A 23590-nucleotide genomic window follows, 5' to 3' on the forward strand; every position below is an offset into this window, starting at 1 on the left:
AAAAAAATTAAAAATATCAAAAGTTAAGTTAAAAAAAATTTCGTTAGTTTCCTTTCACATAACTAACTTATTAAGTTCTGTTTCTGCTTATAAATTTGTTTAAATTAGTCAGTAACATTTTCTTTTGACCTTTCTTGTGGCTGAAGACCCTATACTTTCATTTGATGGAGCATAAACACTATTTTTTGTGTTCTTCCTTCTTTTAAATTTGTTTGCTTGGTTCCGCGCTGTCGCACTCTTGCTGACTCAATATAACGAACTTTGGATACAAAACAGCTGTCAAAATATGATTACGAAACAATTTATTTTATTTTACAGCATATTGTTGGTTTGAACATATAAATATTTTATAATTTATATTAAAAAAAGAAAAATAAAATAAATATTAATATTAAATTATCCTCTTGAAATCAGTACAAAATATATTCAGTTTTCATCCCAAAGTCGTATAATCTCTAATAATCTATTCTTTATCTACTTTATATTTCTTTCTACACCAGCTAGTTCTTGTTCAATTCTGCTAGTTGTTTGTTCAATTCGTATCTCTTGACTTGACTTCTCATGTTTATTAAAACCCATTTAGAACTTATTAGTCGCGGTTACTAGGAACTGTATACATGTAATATCTATTTTCCTCTTCATTATTGATTCCTTAATAGTTCACTTGCGGTGCGGATCCACGTCTAATGGATTATTACATGTCACTGTAGTAATTAACCTGCCCTTGCCGCTGGTAGGTAGGTTCTATTCAAATTCCTTTGTGTTATCAAACGTAATAAAGGTGGATCTACGATCATGTAGCGTAAAACCTTCTTGAGCCCATCGTAAATCAGTTAAAGGGATCGTTCTTGTTTCAAGCGAGTTCGATTGGATAGATTGCTAAAGGTATTTGAATCTAAATCTCGTAAGAAGGATGTGCTTCAGTTATCTTGTCTTCTTCCAATGAAAAAAGAAAAATAATTGACTTTCTATAAATTCTTTAGTATCATCGCTTGAGTGACCACCAGACAATGCCTAGTACTAGTTGTTCTGTTCCACTACTCCTGCTCTCAGCCATTTGGAACTATCTTCTGGTCTCATAATAGAAATTGTTATTAATTTTCGAAGTGTTCTTAGTTTCTTGCCCAACATTGTATATCCGTATACTAACATTTTGAGATTAGATCTTCACCACATATTTTCTTGACAAATTATGCAAGTACCAGATGTATTTATGTTAGCACAAATATTTACAACGTCTTTGCCAGTCACACACTTTCTTCACTCAACGTCTAATTTAACCTTTGACCCAGTCTGAGATATGCTGATAGCGCTCGTAGTCAGTCATCGCTGTTGTTTACAAGAATTGTGAATGAATTTCATGCCCATTTGTTTCTGTGCTGGCATGGAGTTGTAAGTGCATACATAACTACTTACAATATATGTATGTATGTGTACGTATACAGTAGTCACAGTGGTTATTTATGACTTTGCCATTAATTGACATTGGGGTGATTGTGAATAACAGATGACACTGACACAACAGCAACGCATGACGAATGCTGTCAGGAATAGCAGAGAGACAGTGCGAGAAAGAGTGAATGCTGGAAGCTGTGAGTTACTTTGCCTTGAATGCAAGATTAGTAAGTGTGACAGGGTTGATTGAGCTACTGATATTTTGAAGAAAACCTGAAAAACAAATTGTATTGATATTAAAAGTAACTTTTTTAATTTATTTTTGTAAAAGGTGATCCATTTCGAGGTTCCCTACATAAAATCAAAAAAGCTTCACATACATATAATATTCCGCATAAAATTTAATTATCATTGGAAAGAACATTCTTTTGTATTTAAATATCCTCAGAGGAAAAAGTCTAACGGTATGATTCACACTATCTTGATGGCCAATCAACCGGCCAAAAACATGAAATTATCTGCTCACCTTTTCTTAATAAATCCATTGATTGCTGCGATGTGACAAGTGGCGCCGTCTTGTTGATACCAAATGCCGACATCACGAGTTCCAATTTCAGTCATCAAATAGTCGGTTATCATGGCGCGATGACGGTCGACATCCACGGTTACGCTCTCACTGGCATCATTTTTGAAAAAATATGAACCGATTATTCCATCGGCCCACAAACCACACTAAACCGTTGTATTTTCTGGATGAAATGGCACCTGTTGAATCACTTCAGGCTGCCTGTTTACATACCCGTTGAGTCAGATAAACTGGAACTTTTCAAGAGCGAGGCGATGTCACTTGGGAAGGTTGAGCGGCTTCAAATCGTTCCATACGTCAGTCCAAGTAGGTGCGAACGGTGCAGAATTGACTCTCCACTGTCTTCGTGTACACTCTCAACTACGGCCGCTCTATTTTCTGCAGTTTGTGCTGAAGGTGGTCTATTCGGTCGAATATTATCCAATAATGGATATTGGGTCTTAAGATGGGTGATGGTGTTGCGAATAGTTCGCTCAGTAGGATAATTATATTGACTATAAATAGGGTGAAGCGCGTGAAAGACATTATTTACGAATGAGAAATTTTCTTAATAAAGTTGAACAATTTGTAAACGTTGTTCAGGCCTAAGTCCTTCCATGATGAAATGCCAAACAATACTTGACACGACACACGCGTTATCTGTCAAAAAACGGGTACTGAAAAAAGTACCTCTACTTGGATCACCCGTTATATACTTCTCTATTCTATTTTCATTGCTTTCGTTTTGACAAACTGTGCGCCGTTATTTGCGGAAGTTGCGCATAGGTCAAGTTAATAAGTTTCCACACGCTAGATCTTCTACTATCCGTTTGCTATTTTTCTACGTTCATATCATTTAACGGTTTATGCAGACAGTTTGGATTTTTTTTTCACTACATGACGTTCGCTTTCGCCGCATATTCGCACTCATATATTGAGCCTGATAAACCCAGTGGGAAATATCGGACAATATTTAAATCGCTCCTGAAAAAGCTGCGCTCAAAACTAATGCCTATTTCATGATAAGTACTTGGAGGTAGGGTGAGGTCCATTATGATGATGGAAAATTACTTAATGCTTTGTCTCTTAGCCCGTTATTTTTCCTGTTCTTTTTAATGATTTTTCCTAACAGCTCGGCAGAGTTCAGTGAGGAGATGTCAACTGTGTCCATCTTTCCTTGGTCTCTGGTGTGAACCAGAAAATCTATGTTGCATCGATGGCTACGAACAGAAACTCTATCGAGTTGTGTACACGCGGCGTCAAGCATTGTCATGAAATCTCTCACGAGTTGTTATCCAGAGTGAACAAACGCAGCATTCTTAGCGTCGACAGTTTTCTCAAGCAGTATATTTCATACAGGGTTTCTCAGATGCTTACTGGTTCAGCTATTTCTCGCACTTTTCTTCGGCGCTCTACTAATGTTAGATCATTGACTTTTGACACGTTGTCTTCCTTGGTAACGTTTTCCGTGTACCTAACTGTGTCTTATCGAAAACCGAAGGGCGACCACGTTGAAACTCGATAAATATTTTTTAGTGGTCACCATCTGAGGAGCAGATTTATCACCGTTTTACTCCAATTTTTCATTCAAAAACAAAAGTCATATAATATTCTAAAATCCATGAAACCGACCAGTTTTATACGTCGCCGAAACTAGATATATATCCGATTTTGGCAGTAATTTGGCATGTTTTATTATTATTATTATTTTTTTTAAATTATTTTCTTTTATTATTTGTCCTCTTCTTTATTTACATCTCAAACATACATACATACACACATAGATATTTATCACTTTAACCGAGAAATATATGTATGTTGTGTTGTTGGCTTCACAGACGTCACATCGGTTCCACTTTGAGTTGCTTGAAATACTTTCAGAAGTCCATTAACAATTTGATTTAGCCACCGTGTTGCTCTTAGCGAGGCGAACGTAAATAGAGACATATGTTTACAACCAAACATTCTTTTGGACTTTTCTCAGCAGATGCGCATGAATTTATGCTTATTGTTCTTCCTCTTTGTGTTTCTAACGCGCTTTCCAATAATGCAGTTATTATGACCCGATTGAGTGAGGACTCCACCGTTTGATTCTGCGTGCAGTAAATGAAGCAACCGTGCAAAAACAGCAACAACTTAACACTGAAATACTTAGCACACGTCATAGACACGCTTTTATTCGCACATACATGCGCACATATACAACTATGTACCCACGTCTATGTGCTTCTGTGTGTGCGGAGTGTGCTTAAAAATAGCCGACAATTTCTGCATTGTCTCAAAATAATTTAGATGCCTCGCCGCCGGTGAATATAGCTGGGGTGGCAAGGTGTGTGAAGTCCATCACAGATAGTTCTATATTTGAAGATGTGTGTGTGCGTTTTGGAATTACTTCAAATGTAGTTTATAAACAAAAATCTGTTTTCGTGCTGGCGAAGAAAGCAGACAATATTTTCTTTTGTTTTTGTTTTCGTTTTCTTTTTTGTCATGATTTTATTTTGGATTGTTCCACAGCTTTATTATTTGTTTTATATGAAAGTCGTTTTGTAGGTCGAATTTTATTTTTAATGTTAATTAGTCGATTTGCCGGGTCAAATTAAAACTTCCGGGAAATATTTACAAATATATGTAAATAAGCTATAGGGTTTTTGAAATCCACTTCTGAGTATACACTTCTCAGTACAATACTTGTGAATTACAAAAATCGATTGTTTATCTATGGAATGTGCATATATTTATAAATATTTTCAAAAATTTGGATTTGTACCGCCAATTCGAAGATGCGAGCGTATTTGGAAAACTTTTTATCGGCTCCTAAAACTTTTAACGCATTTTTGGAGTTTGAAAACACCTTACAAAAATTAAATTTTCACTTCCTTCGTCCAATTTATAGTTCCATACACTTTAATACATATTTATTTTAAATACATATTATATATACATATTATATATACATATTAATATATATATGTATATATACATATAATATATATATATATATTACCTGATATGGTCATTTAAGAAGTTCTGCTGTCAGCGCCGAGGCAACTTTTTTCCTGAACTTGCTGGAATTGGCGTCGTAATGGCCGAGTTTTGAATATTTTCTTTTGAAAATTTCACCAAATCCTTGTAGAATGTAGAATATGTGTCTTTGGAATAATAAAAAATTTGAATGAAATATTTAATTTTTTTGATCTAAGAAATTCAACTCATCATTTTTTTTTTCAGTTGTGCTAATTTACATTATATTTATTTATTAATTAAATAAATTGTGTTTTCAAAATCCAAAAAAAAAAAAAAACGCATTTCATTTTCTTACAAGTAGATATAACCCCTGCACATCTAGCGATGTTCTAAACAAGTTTAATGGGCGCAATCTGGTTAAAAAATATTTTTGATATTTTTATAAGATAAGTGTTTTCAAGTTTTAGTTTTGCTTTTTTTCATCAGTTTTGTTGTGCTCAATCTCTCAACTGTTTTCTTTATGTTTTAGTCCACACTAATCTATTCAAAACGTTTTGTTGTTCTTTTCTCTTATATTGACTTTCTGGCATGTTGCGGGTCGTTCGACACGATTTCCAGCAATAATTCTTTTTTAATTCGCTTTAGTGTGCTATTTTATTTGTATCCTCCTTCCATCATTATTGACTTTTTCCATTTCTGTTGGCTTCTTTCATTAATTATCTCAACTTTGCATCCAATTTTTTCATTGGCAATCAGCTACTCACAGTGTGATTAACAAGTATTCGAACAAATTATTTTGACATGCGGTTTCGCGCTGTCGAAATGAGGGCGCACATAAAAAATAGGAGCAGATTGCTATCGACAAGCATTACGAAAGCTCTAATATATTTTTAGAAAGAGGTAAAAATATAAGAAAAACTTAATATTTTATGAACAACACCTTTAAAGGGTTGATTAATTAAGTTTGTTAAGTTGCCCGGTTCAACTGGGGTTCTGGCAGTTTTACTGTATTGTTCTATCTGGGTTCTAATGTTTTGAATATGCATAATTTGTAGTTTTGTGGTTTTTTACTTCATATATTTGGCACGACTCACGGGTGAAGGCTATGGAAAAAAGTTACTCTACTTGTGTCATCCGTTAAATCTGGGCCCATAGACAAAGTATATTAAAGGTATGCAATTTCACGTCCAAAAACTGGCCATAACTTTTCAAATCCCCTGTTACCGAATATGTCCACTTTTTAACAAAAATATTGGTCAATCTCTAGGGTATCGATATAAAAGTCAGAGACTATCGTGATGACTGAAAATATTGCCCAGGATTTGATCCTTCAAAATTGAGAAAGTATAAAATGTTCGGTGCTACCCGAAGGTTGATTTAGTTTAAGACATCAGAATACTAGGTCCTACTGTGGATGGCTACGAGGTCCTAGTTTGCTTTTAAAAATTCTAAAAGATATAAGAATTCATACAGATTCATCGGATCTAAGTTTAGTCCATTGGTATTGTTGTTACTTACCAAACTCTCTCATAGCTAGTAATATAAAGATGACTGCTCTCAATATAGCAGCACTAGATTTTATTAAATGCATCTAGAATTTATGTATTTGCACTATTTATTTCTCTTCGGCTTACTAATTCGTACTGGCTTGGGAAAGTAGCTTATTTGAATATCAACCATCGCTGAGCTTAGCAGCGAACCGCAGCTTCGTCGTTTAATATGCCGCTGGCAAAGTGCAATAAACTCGTTATGTCTTCCTCATTTTAGTTCATTTATGGTTTGTGTGTGAATATCCATTAAGCTTCTGGCAAGCAGATATTAAGCGCTTGTGAGCGTATAATTTCAGTTGATGCCATAATTATTTGCTTCGACAATTCCTCGAGTTCTTTTTGTGTTTGTGCACAATGTTCTTCTCTCATTTGCGTTTATGAAGCCATCAGCAACAGCCGGTCCGCGATGTCACTTTGACATTTCGTTCCTCTGTGCCTCTAATAGTTTGATGGTCGCTTCACGGCTAATTCTCTAATTTCTTTGTGATATGAGTAATTAGAATCGTACTAACTGTTCTTTACGATGCCCGAAGTTGATTGCCTCGCGCATTAACACCGAATTTATGCGCGTCTAAATTTGTCGAGATGATATAAAGTTATCTGATGTAACTGATCATTTGAGGTTTGACAGTGTTGCATTTTGTTTTTTACTGTTATCAATTTTCACAGTAATTTTAATGGAAATATTCGGTGAATATATTAACTGGCCGTTATTTGTCACTTATCACCTTCTCGTAAGAAATTAGGGGTAGGTTGACGCCCTGCTAAAAGTGTCCAACAGGGTTCGCCTACTTTTTCCATATTTTATTGGTTAGAGAGAAGAGAACAAGATTCATTAAACTAGAGTTAAATTTTCTTTTTTTAAATCGTCGGATCCTCTACATCAAAGAAGTATTTTTTGTTGCCACTCTGCAATGTCGTATTCCTTTTTTTTAATTTTCGGACGCCACGGGTACTGAGAAGTTTATAATGATTATCGGTTGTCTGAAGAAACAATTTATTGCTATATTGCTGAAGTGAGCGCAAGCTCTTTTTGAAATGAAAGCTCTTCGTTATAGACGCTTCGTATAAGAGCTACTATTTTAAAATTCTTTTACTGAAGTGAGTAAAACCTTTTTTTTTCGGGCGCCACGCGTACTGAGAAGTTTATAATGATTATCGGTTGTCTGAAGATAAAATTTATTGTTATATTGCTGAAGTGAGTGCAAGCTCTTTTTGAAATGAAAGCTCTTCGTTATAGACGCTTGGTATAAAAGCTTATATACGCTACTATTTGGAAAATTCTTTTACTGAAGTGAGTAAAACCTTTTTTTGAAATGAAAGCGCCATCTGATATGAAAGCTCTATAAAGTGACAACAAGGTCTTGTTTGGTTGTCTGAAGCTAAAATTTATTGTTATTTTGCTGAAGTGAGTGAAAGGCCGTTTTAAAATGAAAGCCCGGTGCTTCGTCGTTGTAAGCGTTTGGTACATATAATAGCTTATATACGCTACTATTTGAGAAATCCTTTAGTTAACGTGAGTGAAAGCTCTTTTTCAACTGAAAGCTCTTCAGTTCGTCGCTGTAGACGTTTAGTAAAACAGCCAACATGCTCTACTATTTCAGAAACCCTTTTGTGGAAGTGAGTGAGAGCTCGTTTTGAAAAGAAAGTTTCTTTTTTTTGGAAAATAGAGCTCTTGAAATGAAAGCTCTTCGGTTCGTCGTTGTAGACATTTAGTGTAAAAGCTTATATACGCTACTATTTGAGAAAAAACCCAGACGTACATACTATATTGGACAAATTAAAAAGAAAAAGCTGTGCGTTACACCTAGAAAAGGTGAAAGCCCCATATATGCATTATAGCTTATATAACACACCTTTGTTATGTGAGGGTGCTTTCAGTTATGAGGCATGAATTTTATACTAATTTATTCTTCATTTAGGTGCCTGTGAAAGCTTCTTAAAGCACACTTTCCTAAATCGATATTTTTCAAACAATGTATTATTTTATTTACAAAGGCAAGGTCTAACTGAAACCGAAAATAATTTTCCTTTCTATTGCTCTTATAACTCGCTGTTTACTCGCTTGACGCGGCTCAGCACCCGGAAGCCATACAATATTTATCTGCACCGTAAGTGGCACACAGGCTTTAATCGCTTTAAGCTTATATAAAGTTGGCACACTTGAGATTTCGTCAACATATTTTCTTCACTTCTCACAAATTCTTTTCAACACTTCTGTCATGGCATATTTTGCTGTTTTTCTTGTTAGTCGCATGAATGCCACAAGCTGTAGCGTAGTGCTTTAATGTTGTTGCTGTTGCATTCCTGTGGCACTTCCTCATAAACTCTACCTTTTCATCTGATTGGCATCCACTTTCAATGTGTAGAACCGGTCCCAGGCTATGTGGGGGCTTAGAGTGGGTTATGGACTTGATTTGGCTTGGCTTGGTATGATTTGTTCACTACTTGCGTTGCATACAAATTATTGCAAAGTATTTATAAATAGTAACAACAACAATAACAACTTTATTGACGCTGGCGTCTACAAGGGATACATGTAGAAAGGTAGCACTAAGTTGGGTCGAAATCGGAATGGTTATTCCCCTTTTTATTCCGTAAATTTTCGCACTTACCGTTATACGAAGAGAACAAGGATAAAATTATATGAAGCCTAGTTTTTGGGCGGCGACGGCATTATCGCTCGAAAATTGAACCGACAGCTAAATAAGCGTATTCGCCGCTTACCCGGTTATAGCCGAGTCCACAACAGCGCGAGTCGTTCCTCCAATTTGCTGTTTGGCGCTAATTGGAAATTCCAAGTATAGCCAGTTCCTTCTCCACCTGATCTTTCCGACAGAGTGGAGGTCTTTCGCTTGTTCTGCTTCTCCCGGCGAATACTTTGTCGAATACAGTCAGAGATGGAGTGTTTTTATCCATGCGGACGATATGATCTGGGGTACGGTATAGCTCTAAGATTCCGAGTTTGGGAGGTGCCTCCCGAATACTGTCAGAGCAGGAGTGTTTTCATCCGTTCGGACCATATGATCCGGGGGGCGGTAAAGCTCTTAGATTCCGAGTTTGGGAGGTACCACTTTTGATGCCGTAATCATTCTGTAAATCAAGCTTTATTACCCATGTTTCAACATGTTGGGCGCGGTTATCAACAACAAACCCTAAAAATATCTTGCCTCACCGTCTGTCGCGCTGACTAACTTCCTTTATGGCTCAGTCTCAGCACTTAACTATCTCCTGCACTCAGCATTATAATAAGCTTAGCATACTCGTTTACGGAATGCATGTGGATACTCATGTCTTCAGGTTTCACACTGCCCTCTTACGGCGCGCCAACAACATCTGCAAGCCATATCACTTGTTATTGTACTTAAATTCATATTTGTTGCATTTGTTTTTCTTCATTTTTCAAGTTTTCACTTCGAATTTTATTGCTTCGCTGGGCAGCTGGTTGACTTCTGTTTAGCCGCATGGCAGCACGCAGCTTTAAATACATAAATTTGCAAGCAGCAACATTCTTGCCACTCCACAAACAGGTTTAGCGACTGCGTTGGGCAGGTTGACTGCAATAGCCGGGCTACAGTCAGTGTTGGTTGGGCCGGCTTGGTCGATGCGGTCGGTTTGGCTGGCTGTGGCTCGGTTTGTGCGGCAGCTTGTAGTTATCTTAAAGTTGCGTAGTGCGTGCCTGCATGTGTTTGAGCATTTACTGTCCGTCTGTCGTTCACATGTTGTATAAACGGATTGGCTAATAGACTGTCCTACCGGTTTGCTGCAACGTCGAAGTCTACTTGTCGCTACTTCTCTATTGACTTGTTCGCGTTTATTTCACTTGGTTGGCGTTATATAGTTTTTATTTCTTTCCTTTTTCCGAAATTATTTTGTGGCACAAACAATTAGTTTTGTGCTTTGCTATGCGTTATAAATTACTGCCATAGAATTGCTACATTTCTAGTGCGACTTCACGGTTTCATAGTCTTAAATAACCTTATTGTTATTGTGTTCAGAAGAAAGAAGAAGTCATTTAAATATGAATCAAATATTTGAAGCATTTTCTGAAATATGTGGGCGGTACTTGCCTGGTAGGGTTGAAAAAACCAAATTTTGCTTCGATTCGTACATTTTACATCTCTAGTTTGCCGAACTAAGTGTCGACTTGATCCCAAATATTTATTGTAGAGAATTACTAAGGACCAATAGGTTTATGTATGTCGTGATAGCAGACCAGTAAAACCTAACCTAAAATATTGTATATAGTAGAAACAGCGTAGTCTAAATATTCTCAATAACTATGCGTCAATGTTGAGCGATATAAACAAGGATATCGAAATTGAACATTGTCGAGGACATATTGCTCTAGTTTTGAAGACAAGATCATGATGACCCCCCAACAGTTGCGACGATTCGACTTTTTTTCTGGACAAAGACTGAAAACTCGGCAGAATCAGTTAATACTGATGAAAGTAAGCAAGGTTATGGAAATGGAATAAAAAGGTCTTGTCGAGGACATAATCTAATGTTGAAGATGAGATCATCATGATTGAAACAAGGCTCTCTAAATGGAACAATATTGATTTGGGGACATTTGTGGATCGGAGACACATTGTTCTATTTCCAAAACATGTTTCCATAACAGTTGGGTCTACGTAAGAGGGGCCGATCCGGTTTTATATCTGGTCAAAGACTGTATACTTGACGGCATCACTTATGTCTTGTCGAGGCCACATTGTTCTCATTTTGAAGGCAACATCATCATGTTCTCAAAACAGTTGGTTCTACGTAAGTGGGGCCGATCCGGTTTTATATCTGGTCAAAGACTGACAAAGAAATGGAATATAAATGCCTTGTCGAAGACAAATTCTTGTACTTTTGAAGATTTGATGATCTGCTCCCAAAACCGTTGAGCGTAAGAGAACCGATCTGGTTTTATATCTGATCTAAAATGGTAAACTCCTCTTCATTCGTCTGAATGATTTGCTTCCCATCTAGTACTAGGTTCTCTATTGCATTGTACGTTTGCAGTTTCAGAGCTGCTTAGTATACAATACTTTGGTTGCTGGAAATAGGTACAATTCCAATATGAAAAATAAGGCCGAACAGTTTAGCGAAATCGGAACAAACCAAGTATATCTGTATTGTGAAGAAAAACTGGAAATTGTACGAGCTTTTGTTTTTCCATCTACTTCTAACCATCAAAAATTGAAAACACTTTTTTCTGCTACTACTTATACGAGCACCCCAAAGAACTTAGCACATATTAAGTAGATCTTCTACTCTAACTTGGATAAATATTTTCTTATTATGTGAGATGACAGTTAAGAATATCGGATTTTAATCAGTTTTGCGCCACCAATTGTTGTTTCAGTAATCTAACAATGTTGATTCTGGCGAGTTCTGGTCTCCTCACGTTGCTCCAAAGTTATATTCAAAACATTTGTCATGTTCAGTGTTTTCCAAGTTGACATATAGAAAATACTGTACTGAACCTTATAAGACTCTCATATCTGCCGGGTTTTAGAACGATCTAATCTATTCGATATTTTATTGGACTGCCGAAATGTGTTAAAACAACCTTCTCATAACTTTAAATTACTTTTTGCGGCCTCGAACTCATCCGTATGAACGCCGACCTCAAGCGTATGTACCACAGGATGATAGCTATGATTGATCGTCAGACGCTGTTAATTACTGTTTTTTTTTGTAGTTCCACTAACTGCTTCATAACTGGAAAGCTACAGCCTTATTCTTACGGTGAGAAAAATGAAATGAAGCCAGCTCTAGTCCTTAGGCCAAGTTATTGTTTACAATTAAAATAAAAGCGCTGAGCAATTTATTTCGACCACTAATTAGCTGCATGCTTACCCTCCCCATCCGCCACTCCCACAGAACTCCCGCCAGCTTCCGCAAGCAACAAAAGAACATTTTCCCATTTTCACGCTTCACTCAGTTTTAAACTATAGAAATCACTTAAAATATATTGCGATGCACCTGTTCACCGGTGCAGACACTGCAGAACTGCCAGCGCTAATTTTATCGCCCATAATTCTGTGTTAAGCCCATGCTACTGCAGCAAGTGGTCACACACACACTCACAGCATAAGCGGCTGTGTTATGTACAGTGATACATTTGGAATACTGAAAGACGCCGTGATTCCAAAGTGCACAGCTGTTCTCATGACCGAGCGATTAAGCGTTTTGTACCAGAAATCAGCAAAGCATAGCCAATTGGTCTGTGCCACGATTACGAGGTCAGAAGCGCTCACTTTCGTAGTGTGGATGGTATCTGTGGCATGGCGGAAGACAGTTCTAGGTACAAACGTGTGTCAGTGCTTGACTTTGCACTCAGCGCAAGCGGACAAACGTCAGCTTCTTGACAAGTTTATGCGAATTTCAGCTTAGCCAAGCCGCCAGTTTGTTTTCGCTTGACTTGGCTAATTAAAATCTGCATTCCATCACATTCAGTTCGCCGTTGAAGTTGTGCGGTAGCCGTGATTATCTGCTTGCAAGTGATTTTTTCGCGTTTCCGCAATTCTCGTCTGATTAATAAGCATATCAGCCGCTTAGTGGAAACTATTCGCGTGTGCTAGTGTTTTTGACATTTCTGCGCGTAAATTACTCAATTAATTTAAGAGTAAAAATATAAGTGAAGCTATTGGTCATGATGGAATTACAGTTATTATTGTTGAAAGCCTACACTTTCTGTGAAAATTGCACGACCAATGCACCAAATACGGGGGCAGTAATGTTCTACAAAGAATTTTGGGTGAGTGAATGAAAAAAAAAATAAAAAAAAAAACCAAAAAAGCCTTGACTTCGGCTGCAACGAAGCTATAGTACCCGCAAATGCGAAAGATTCCTTTCGAGCACTTTATTCCGATCGTTCAACTTGTAGGGCAGCTATATGTTCTATTTTTTCGGAGATTGCACTATTTCTACAGTTAGTAACTCATAAATTATTTGTTGTATATGTGTCATCAAACGAAAAAATTTCCCGTACAAAGACTTTAGTTTGATCGCACAATTTATATGGCAGGTTTATGATATAGTGGTCCGATATCGGCGGTTCCAACTTTGATTTAGGTTCGCTCCTTTCATTTAAACCCGACTCTCGTGAGTCCTAGTTTTACTGCTGCCTCGATTAGCCGCCTCAAAGTTTGACAAACAATATTAAAAATATTTCCTGATTCCATACACAATACTAGATAATAGTTTATTCTCTTGACAATGATCTTTTAAGGCAACTGCGAACCACATTTTTACTACGCAACCTTTACAAGCTTGGCTTGAAGACTCATTATAAACTTTTGTACTATATATGTATTGTACAAAATTTGACTTTATTTTATGTTTATATTAGACTTTCTAAGCTTGACTAATGTTGCTCTGTTTTTTTTTGCTTTTATTTTGGATTTTAATATTCTCGTTTAACCAGCAATTGTGTCCATACTTCGATTATAATTCTCTTAAAAACTTTCAACTATAACAATTGTACATGCCCCGCAATGACTGCTCTCCACCTCAGCAACCATTTATAAATTGCAGCCACTCAGTTTCCCCTTCCTTTCATATGACAGTTAATGTCGCTCCGGCAACTTGTTGCTGCGCCGTCATGTTGAGTCGCCTGCTGTCACATTTAGTTTTGACAGTTGTCTGCAAGCTACTTTGTATTATTTTTAGTCTGACGCTGTCCGCCGGCTACTTTGACTTAAGCACATTTTCCATTTATTGTTATGAGGTGAATTCTAAATTAGTTTTATTATAATGATCGCCAATATATTCGAGTGTGTCTGAGTTAAAACCAAAAATACACAGTTTTGAGCTTAAATAAGAATCAGAGGGAAAGTGATTTTCGAATTATAATATCCTTAAGTAAAATTTCCAGCTACTAAACATTAAATTTGGTTGTAGTCCTTAGTTCTAGCCATTAATAGATGTTAACTCTTCCTCTAACAGATAGTTACAGCGTCAGCTCTTTCTTGCAAAAAGCAGCTCCTATAGTTTATGACATGTATAGGAAGACCTAGTTTTCTTAGCACATTTGCAGACTCTGAATGATTGCCTTCATTCAAATGAGATAAGTTGGTGTGAACTTCATTTAGCTTGATTGCGTCTACCCTGTTGTTGGAGCTGACACTTTATTGTAGCATATAAATCCAGGTATATTTCGACCAACTTTTTCTTTATGGATGTAGATACCGCTTACGAGGTTATAGCCGAGTCTACAACAGCTCGCTGGTCATTCTTCTTTTTCGTTTTTTGGCGCCAATTGTAAATTCCAAGTGTAGTTAGATCCTTCTCCACCTGGTATTTCCAACGGAGTGGAGGTATTCTCTTCTTCTGCTTCTTCGGTGGGAGCACCGCGTGATACTCTTAGAGCTGGAATATTTTCATCCATTCGGACGATATGAGCGCTGTCTCTTAATACAGTTCATCATTCCATCGATTGTGGTATTCGCCGTTGCCAATGTGCAAAGAACCATATTTCGCAGAACCTTTTCGAAAACTCGTAACGCCGATATATCAGTTGTTGTTATCGTTCATGTTTCTGCACATGGCCCAACAATCAACCGTAGAGAGGGATGTGCCTTCTCACTTTTGGTCGCTGTCCCACTTTAGTTCTCCTTCAAACGGATGTACTTTGGCTACCGAGAGCATACTTGGTCTAAGACCGGAAGTCGTGAGCTGCTATATGTAAAATAATACTTTCTGACCACTCCTAAGTGAATGGCGCTCAGAGAACTTTCCTCATTTGCGTGAACTCCTGCACATGGCTGAAACTTCTGGTAATTCATTTGCGGTTCCCGACATGTTCGAAGTTACGCTATAGGTTTCGTTAGCCGAAAGATTTCAGTCAGGTGATGTAAAAGTTTTTTTTGTTTTCAATATGATCGTTGTTGGAAGTGAGTTCTACAGCAGAATTACAAAGGTTTGTCGTTACCTAAGACTCTTAGTTTGCATAATCACAATAATTGAATCGTAACTTCTCTTGTCCCAGACCTTTATTAAGTTGAGTGGTGCAGTCAACATCATCTTTGATCAGTGATCTTATCGTTTCTCCTTCGATGTTAGCTCGGACATACATATAATATATGAATATAAGTGAAAGATGATATATGTATATTAACATTCCTTGCCCCCTGAAGCTTTGTCGTTGAGCCACACATTACTAAGTCGATCAGCTTTCGTAAGCCACTGATCTGTCCGCAAAGATGATGAAACACACTTGTCATCGCCGCCATTTATTAAACGCTATTATCGCACACAGCTCTTATATAAGACAATTGCAACAACATTTAGTGCAACCTTGGCACGAAGAAAGTTCGCGGTAATTGCTTGCGTTTATTTAAAGCGAATGAAAGTGCATGGCACTCGCCAGCCAATCTGTCATGCTGGAAGTGCGCGCACACAACTCCACCAACCGGATGTTAATGATGCATGCGTGTGGTCGCTTTGCCGCCTGCGTTCCGCGGCCGTCTTCTGCCTCCGCCAGAACCAGCAACAACAACGAGCGTTCGGCGCTTTAAAGTGGAGCAGCTTGTGGCCGAGCAAGATAATAAAACTTATCTTTGTTCCATTATCAGTATTACTCGACACTTCATTGTGACATGACTGAGGTTACGCGCATGTCGCTCGGTTGGCAGTCAATTTGTAGCATTACTCAATGGCCACATCATTTGTTGTTTACGCTTTGTGGGGGTTTTTCGCTGCTGTGGTTGTACTTGTTTTTGTTTTTAGTTTTGCGAGTTGTTGCAACGCCAGTGACAGTGACACATCCAGTCAATTACATGCGCTGTCCGCCGAAGTTGCCATCTTTCCGCCGACCGGAAGTTTTGGCACTCAGTCGCCGGCTTTCGAAGACCTCATGCCGCAAGGTTGTCGCTTGGAACACACCCATTTTCTGCGCTGCGCCGGTAAAATTACTGTTTTACTGCCGCGTTGAACTTGTACTACCTTTATTGTAGCTGCCGGGCTTTGTGCCGCCTCTCCACATTGTTTTATTGCTGTTGTGGCACAGAATTTCATGCAACAAGGCAACAACCGTATGCTCCATGCATTCATTGAACAAAGCGCACATTTTCCATTATTTTTATTTTCACGCTTCTTTTGCTACTGCTTGCTTTTAATTGCCTTTGGCATTTCACTCAACGACCCTGCCTCCCCGCCTCTGTCCTGTACCGGCTTAATCAGCCGCCGCCACCACCCACTGGCTTGTTAATTGTTCGCCGCGTCCGTATCGGAAGCCAGTGCGTGGCCCTCCATGCGCCCAGCTCCGTCCTCGCTCAGCTGCTGGCAACACTGCTCCTTTGTTTGCCCTAGAAGCTCCACGCTGCTGCCAGCTTCATCGGTTCATAAATATTTTCGCTGCAATATGTTTGGGACCGCAACGACGTTGCTGTTGGTCTTGCTGGGGCCACATTTTTATGGCTGGTTGGGCGGCTGGGCGTAGCTGTTGCTCGGTCGTCGCGACTGCGTCGGCCTTTAATGAATTCCCGTATGCATGCCGTACGGCCACTCGGCTCGCTGCACTAAGTGGATTCCGTGCAATTATGCCGAGCAGCGGCGCACTAATATGCAATTGGCATGCTATGACGCGGGAGGGCAGTACATAAAGGGCAACAGGCAGTAGGCAGCAAGGCGGCGTGTGCGCTTGTGGTTGCTTGGGCAATGTCAATGAACTTGTTGTATGCAGATTGTATGACTGGTGTTCATTTTTTTTAATACTCAGTTTTTTTTTGCATTTCTTCCGCTGTATCGACAATCATGCGAAAGTTGTTTTGCCTTCTAACGGTCAATTAATGTATGACATGTCCGGACGCTGGCGTAAGCAGCCAGCTCTGCAGTTCAATAAACTTTCGGCTGACGAGCAGGAGGAATGCAGATTTTGGGCATAAACCTAATTTTATATGCAAAATTGAAAGAACGAATTTTGATTTATTCGGGCTGTCTGTTATGAATTCATCGATTCTTGATCGATATCGATTTTGTAATATATTATTTTGTATTGGTATTGGAAAGTACCGCTCACGCAATTATAGCCGAGTTTACAACGGCGTGTCAGTCCTTCTTTCTTTTCGTTGATTGGCGCCAATTTGAGATTCCAAGTGTAGCCAGATTCCTTTACACCTAGTCTTTCCAACGGAGCGGAGGTCTTCCTATTCCTCTGCTTCCCCCGCCGTGTACTGCGTCTTTATTTCCGAATTTCGCGGCTGACGTTTTTGTTGGCTTTAAGGCTGATTATTTCAAAAAGCTCCCCGAACTAAAAATTCAATTTTTTGACAAACTTTCCATCGTTTTTTCCATCCATTTTGAGATCATTTTTGTAGCATGACCCGTTGTTGCAAAACAGGCCTCACTTTCGACGAGATTTTTTTTTTCCATTGTCCCTGGATTTCGTACCCTTCAGCATTCTTTTGAGTTATAAGAACAGTGAAATACCTTGGCTGGACCCGAAAATACCATATATGTTGAGAAACCCGAAGCTCAGTTTATTTACCCAATTTATGCATTGATTTGTTTCAATATAATTATTGAGATTCTTTCTTTTTTTGAAAAAACTCTTACTTGGTCTTCCAAAAAAACAGACGCCAAAACTCTGCCCTCTGACTGCTACGCCCTTCTTCGCATTGGATGCGATTCGTTCGGTGCATCCACTCGGACTACTGTCGACTGGACTTTTCAGTGAACCCAAGCAGTCATGTTTCGGACTATGGGTGTTAGTTGATTAGTAGCATTCCTGTTTGGTCTGTTATGAGATCTTGCGACACCACTTTACACATTCAATTCTAACATCCTTTCATGTAGTTAGAGTCAATCGAGCTTATTTTACGGTCATCCAAATCAGTTTGTGGTATTTTAGAGTACTCATTTGGTCTGAACGACCACTTACGGTTAATCCATTGCATAACACTCATGAAGTAATTTTCGGTATCCCGGCCCAATTTAAAATGTAAATTTAAATTTATACTCGTGTGTCCTTTGAGGGTTGAGCTCTAATTATACTATCTGCTTTTGATAGCAATGATACTGGATTCAGAGTTCCAACAGTTGACTCCTCTTACTAGCTAAATAGTATATTTTACTATATAAAAAGTTATAAATAAATGTTTCTAGAATCTAACTTACAGCTAATTTCATGCCGTGGATAGCGAAGCAGAGAAAAAGGGCAAGCAATTGCATTTAAATTAGACTGTAAATATTTGTATTTTCGTATACAAAAATAATATGTATATACTGTATATGTACAGTGGCGGACAAGAGTCTACATACACCCCCTGTTTTTATTGATATAAGAATACAAAATGTTTTTAGAAAAATGTATTGATACAGTTTTGTTCTAATATTTATTCTAATAACAATGAACTTAAAAAAATCATTATTTAACATAAAGCAACAAATTTATATAAGAAAGACTCAAAAATTACGTTGACAAAAGTCTACATACAGTACGATGCTTATACTTTGTGCATTGTTATGATAATGGTAAAGTACCGTTAACATTTTTCTTTCATTTCATTATGTTTACTGTTTGGTATTTATTGAATTCAGTTGTGGTTTGATCACTTGAACAGCTATAATGGCTCCGCGAAAAGAAATATCACTTTATGTAAGAAATTTGACGATAAAACATTGAAAAAAAATAAAAAAAATCGGTGAAATTTCTAAAATTTTAAACTCGAGTCGAGCAACAGTACAATCAATCGTAAAAAACTTCGAAAATAGTGGTTCCCCCGAAAATAAACCAGTGGCCGCCCAAGAAAACTATCTCGTAGAGACGTCAGCCTGATCTTCAAAGAACACGCAAAAATCGAAGGTAAATGCTCCAAAATTAGCCGAACACATAGCAAGTACGTCACAAAAGAATATGCATCTAAGAACAATACAAAGAACTGTAAACGAAAATGGGTTCCACAGTAGAGCACCAAGGAAGAAACCATTTATTTCTGAAAAAAAAAAGAAAAACGGGAAACTTCGTTTAGAATTCGCCAAAAAACACAAAGACAAGGGGATGGATTTTTGGGAAAAAGTTTTATTTACGGATGAATCGAAATTCAACATTTTTGGTAGCATTGGAAGAACTAGAGTTTGGAGAAAAAATAACGCTGCGCTAGAACCGAAGAACTTAGTATCAACTGTGAAACACGGTGGCGACAGGGTAATGGTTTGGAGAGCTGTTGCGGCAGTTCTGGAGTTGGAAATTTAGCCTATATTGAAGGTAAACTGGATCGTTTTAAGTGTAAGTCTCTGTTGGAACATGATTTGAAACCTGCGGTGGATAATTTGGGGCTCGGTCGAATCTTTCAACAAGATAACGATCCGAAGCATACGGCGCAAATTGTTAAGGACTGGTTGCTTCATTACGCCCCAAGGCAATTAAACACTCCACCTCAAAGTCCAGATTTGAATATTATTGAACATGTCTGGGAAATTTTGGAGCGTAAAATTAGAAAGTACCAGATTTCTAGCTCTGCTATACTCAAAGAGCACATTTTAGAAGCTTGGAACAACATAACATCAGTAGAGTTTACAAATTTAGCAGAATCAATGGCACGGCGTCCTCAAGCAGTTGTAGATGCCAATGGGGGCCTAACTAAATACTAAAGCGTCTTAATAACTACCATTTTGTAAAGTTTTTGCACTGCACTAAGCTATTTTTTTTTTTACTGTATGTAGACTTTTGTCAACATAATTTTTGAGTTTTTCCTCCATAAATATGTTGTTTTATATTAAGTAGTGGATTTTTTAAGTTTATTGTTATTAGAAAATAGATAAGAATAAAACTGTATCAACACATTTTCCTAAAAATATTTTGTACTCGCATATGCAATAAAACAGGGGGTGTATGTAGACTTTTGTCTGTCACTGTATATACGTTTGTATTTGCTCGGATTGTACCGCTAATTTGTTTACATATTCTCTACTTTGTTGCTTTATTGACATACACTTACAGCAAGTTTATCGAGTTGAAGTCTTTTTCACTAGAGCGCAAGCAGCTATTTTCAGACAGTGACGAAAACTAGAGCATTAACCCTTGTAAAGGGGAGTTTTGCTTGCTTTTTTGCATAACGGTATATGTGCTGTTGATGATGGCAACAATATTGATTTAATATGTTTTAGGAAATCTTCCTGTCCACGTTGCCTTCGTTGCCTCCACTAAGCTCTTAGCCTTAGGCGACAAACACTAACCTCATTTGATAACATCGTAAAGTTGTGTTCGAAATAAACACGAAGTTTTATTGTCATCCAATAAGTTTCAGTTAGTTTTATATTATACAATACAGGCATTTTACATTAACTGTTCAAGGTAAAGTTTTGAGTGCCTCTGAGTGTGATGTGAGGGGTTTTAGAGATTGTTACTTTTTATTGTAAACATGTATGTATATTTGATAATTTTTGTTTGCGCTAAAATCAAGCAACATATAGTTAATATATTTTAGAATATCAGTTTTGCACCAAAATCATTTTGGTATTGTAGATAATGTGAAGAAGTGAAGGGCACATGATGCCACTAAATGAAAACTTATCAGGTGCCACAACTAAGCTCCCCCATATTTGGTAGAATGAACCGTATTTGAAATAGTCTTCGTGGTCCTGCCCTCATATGTACATATTTGCCAACATCAAATAATAATTTTTTTTTGTTGTACTTATCTTTGAGATTCGGAGAGGTCTTTTCTGATATTAACGAATCATCGTGCCTCTCATTGCACAATTATATATATAACAAATAAATGGATGGAGGACAATGAATGAACAAATTATGTATAAAATGTTGGGTAAAACTGGGATTTGCTCCTCCCTAATAGGCACTTGAACTTCCTTAGAACCACTTTTAACCTTAAATTGTTATTCTATAAGCAGTTGATAGAATAGTTTTCGAATTGTTGGGATTTCTAAAGCTCAATCAGATCCAGTATTTTTAAACTCATTTGGGTAAATTCAACTTTTGCTTCGGAAATATCTTTTTAATGTCAAAGCACGCGATTTATCTTTGTTTTTTGGCCGAGATGCATATTTTAAGTTACTGTAAGCGGCACAATTGTGCTTGGCAATTTTAATGCCAGAAGACATCTTTGGTAAAACAACCTCCCCAAATAAGTTGAGGCTGATCTACTTCGCAGGGGCTCGAAATATGGTTGTCTTTAGTATTAGATTCCAGCGCAAGAAAACTCATCAAGCTTCTTGGCTATCTAAGGATCGAAAAGTTCATAACCAGTTAAATCATATTGTGAAAGATGGACGACATGTCTCCAGTGTCCTGATGTGCGTAACTGCGCAGACTTTTCCTCGACTCGGACCACTATCTTATTGTAGCGAAGATATGCAACCGCCTCTGTACAGCAAAGCACGCCCTTTGACAAACAGGAACAGGAAGGGTACGACGACGAGAAGTACTATCACAACCGACAGCGAAACGGTTTTCTATTCGATCTGCACTCCAGCTCTCTAAAAGCACTCATCGGTAATTCGGTATAAAACCCCTTCGCTGCAAGCGAAACCATTGGTTTTCGTGAAGGTCGAAAGAATAGTTGGTACGATGAATATTGCCGTGTCGCAGTGAAGAGAAGCATACAGCCTACCTCGCAATGTTGCGATCGACCACAACACTTTCGTGGTGGGATAGATATCAAGAATTGAAGAGGGAAGCGAGACGAGATTGAGGAGCTGGCCTACAGGAGAAATGCACGAAAATTCTACGAAAACCTCCCACTAACGGAAGGTTTCAAGATTGGAGCATACTCTTGTAGAACGAAAAGTGATGATCTAGTGATGGACTTTCAGAGCATACTAAGGTTATGGAGGAAGCTGTTCTCCAGTGTAATATCTGGAGCTGGCGAACCCGATTCCCCAATCGATGACGAAGAAATAGAGGTTCCATTGTCCCCCTGGGATGATGTTCGAATAGCAATTACCCGAATGAAAAACAAGAGAGCGGCGGGGGACGATGGCTTGCCGGCCGAGTTATTCAAATATGGCGGCGAAGAACTGAAAAGGAGCATGCATCAGCTTCTTTGCAAGATATGGTGGGATAAAAGCATGCCCTACGGCTGGAACCTAGAGGTTGATATTTCCTTTCTTTTTTAATTTTTGAGTTTTCTAATTAATAAAATTTCTTGCGCAATTTTTACTCGATTTTGTAAAATATGTAAAAATGTATGTTTTTATTGTAATTACCGTAATTCACCACTAATTTTGCGCTTAACTAAACATATTTACCACAATTAAGTCAGACTTTAAGAATGTTTTGCTTTTCGCTATTAGCAAAATAATAGACACCCTGTTAGGACAGAGAAGATTGTCCGCAATAGAGCAAAAAGTAAGTTTTGCGCTTTGGTACCGTTAGCTAAAAATAGTCGGTTGACAATCGAGTTAATATAGGGCACATAAAAACTGTTAAAAGAAAATATCGTAAATTGCATAATAAACAGGGTGGGCAACCAGTTGTGCATTCAAGCAAAAACATAATAACTTTTTATTAGAAAATTAGGCAAAAACTAATGTTAGTATCAATAAAGTTATGCCTTTATGTTTTCAGCGAAGATAATTTTGCAAACTTTTTATTATATTATTATTATTATTATTATTTTGTAATGTTTCGTTTACAAGATTTTGTTTTGTGCAGTGAGCTAACAAAGTTACAGTTACTTTTGAACGGCACATGAAAGCATGAAAATTTTCATTTGTCACCCCAAAATAGTACAAATTTTAAAAAGTTACGATCAAGTGGACAATGACTGGCGTAAAGTGTTAACACAGTGGCCGTCCGTGTTACCTGATGCCTGCAATTCAGGGAGCAATCGGCCGGAAACAACTTGATGTGTAACAAAAAGTTACTATTCTGTATTTCTTCACAGTGTGCTTCACGTCGAACACCCTCAACACAAATGTGGTCTATTTTAATTTTCGACCCAATTGAAAGCGTGTTAAAAAGAGTGAAGCCATATCGCTTTGGCAAGTATGGACTAACCGAAACAATTAAGAGTAAAGTATAGCGGCAAGTGTTTCGCTGTAAATTAATGTTTTTTTTATACTCTCGCAACAAAGTTGCTAAAGAGAGTATTATAGTTTTGTTCACATAACGGTTGTTTGTAGGTCCTAAAACTAAAAGAGTCAGATATAGGGTTAT

The 23590-nt window shown here is 37.7% G+C and overlaps 1 protein-coding gene across 21 annotated transcripts in view; it reads left to right on the forward strand.

Moving 5' to 3' along the window:
* Positions 1-23590, forward strand: part of LOC108972934 (formin-binding protein 1-like) — a 156360-nt gene that overhangs the window by 59087 nt on the left and 73683 nt on the right. The gene's annotated exons all lie outside the window — the stretch shown is intronic.

The sequence above is a fragment of the Bactrocera latifrons genome, unplaced genomic scaffold (assembly GCF_001853355.1).
Source record: "Bactrocera latifrons isolate USDA-ARS-PBARC rearing strain unplaced genomic scaffold, ASM185335v1 scaffold_44, whole genome shotgun sequence".
Taxonomy (NCBI): Eukaryota; Metazoa; Arthropoda; class Insecta; order Diptera; family Tephritidae; genus Bactrocera; species Bactrocera latifrons.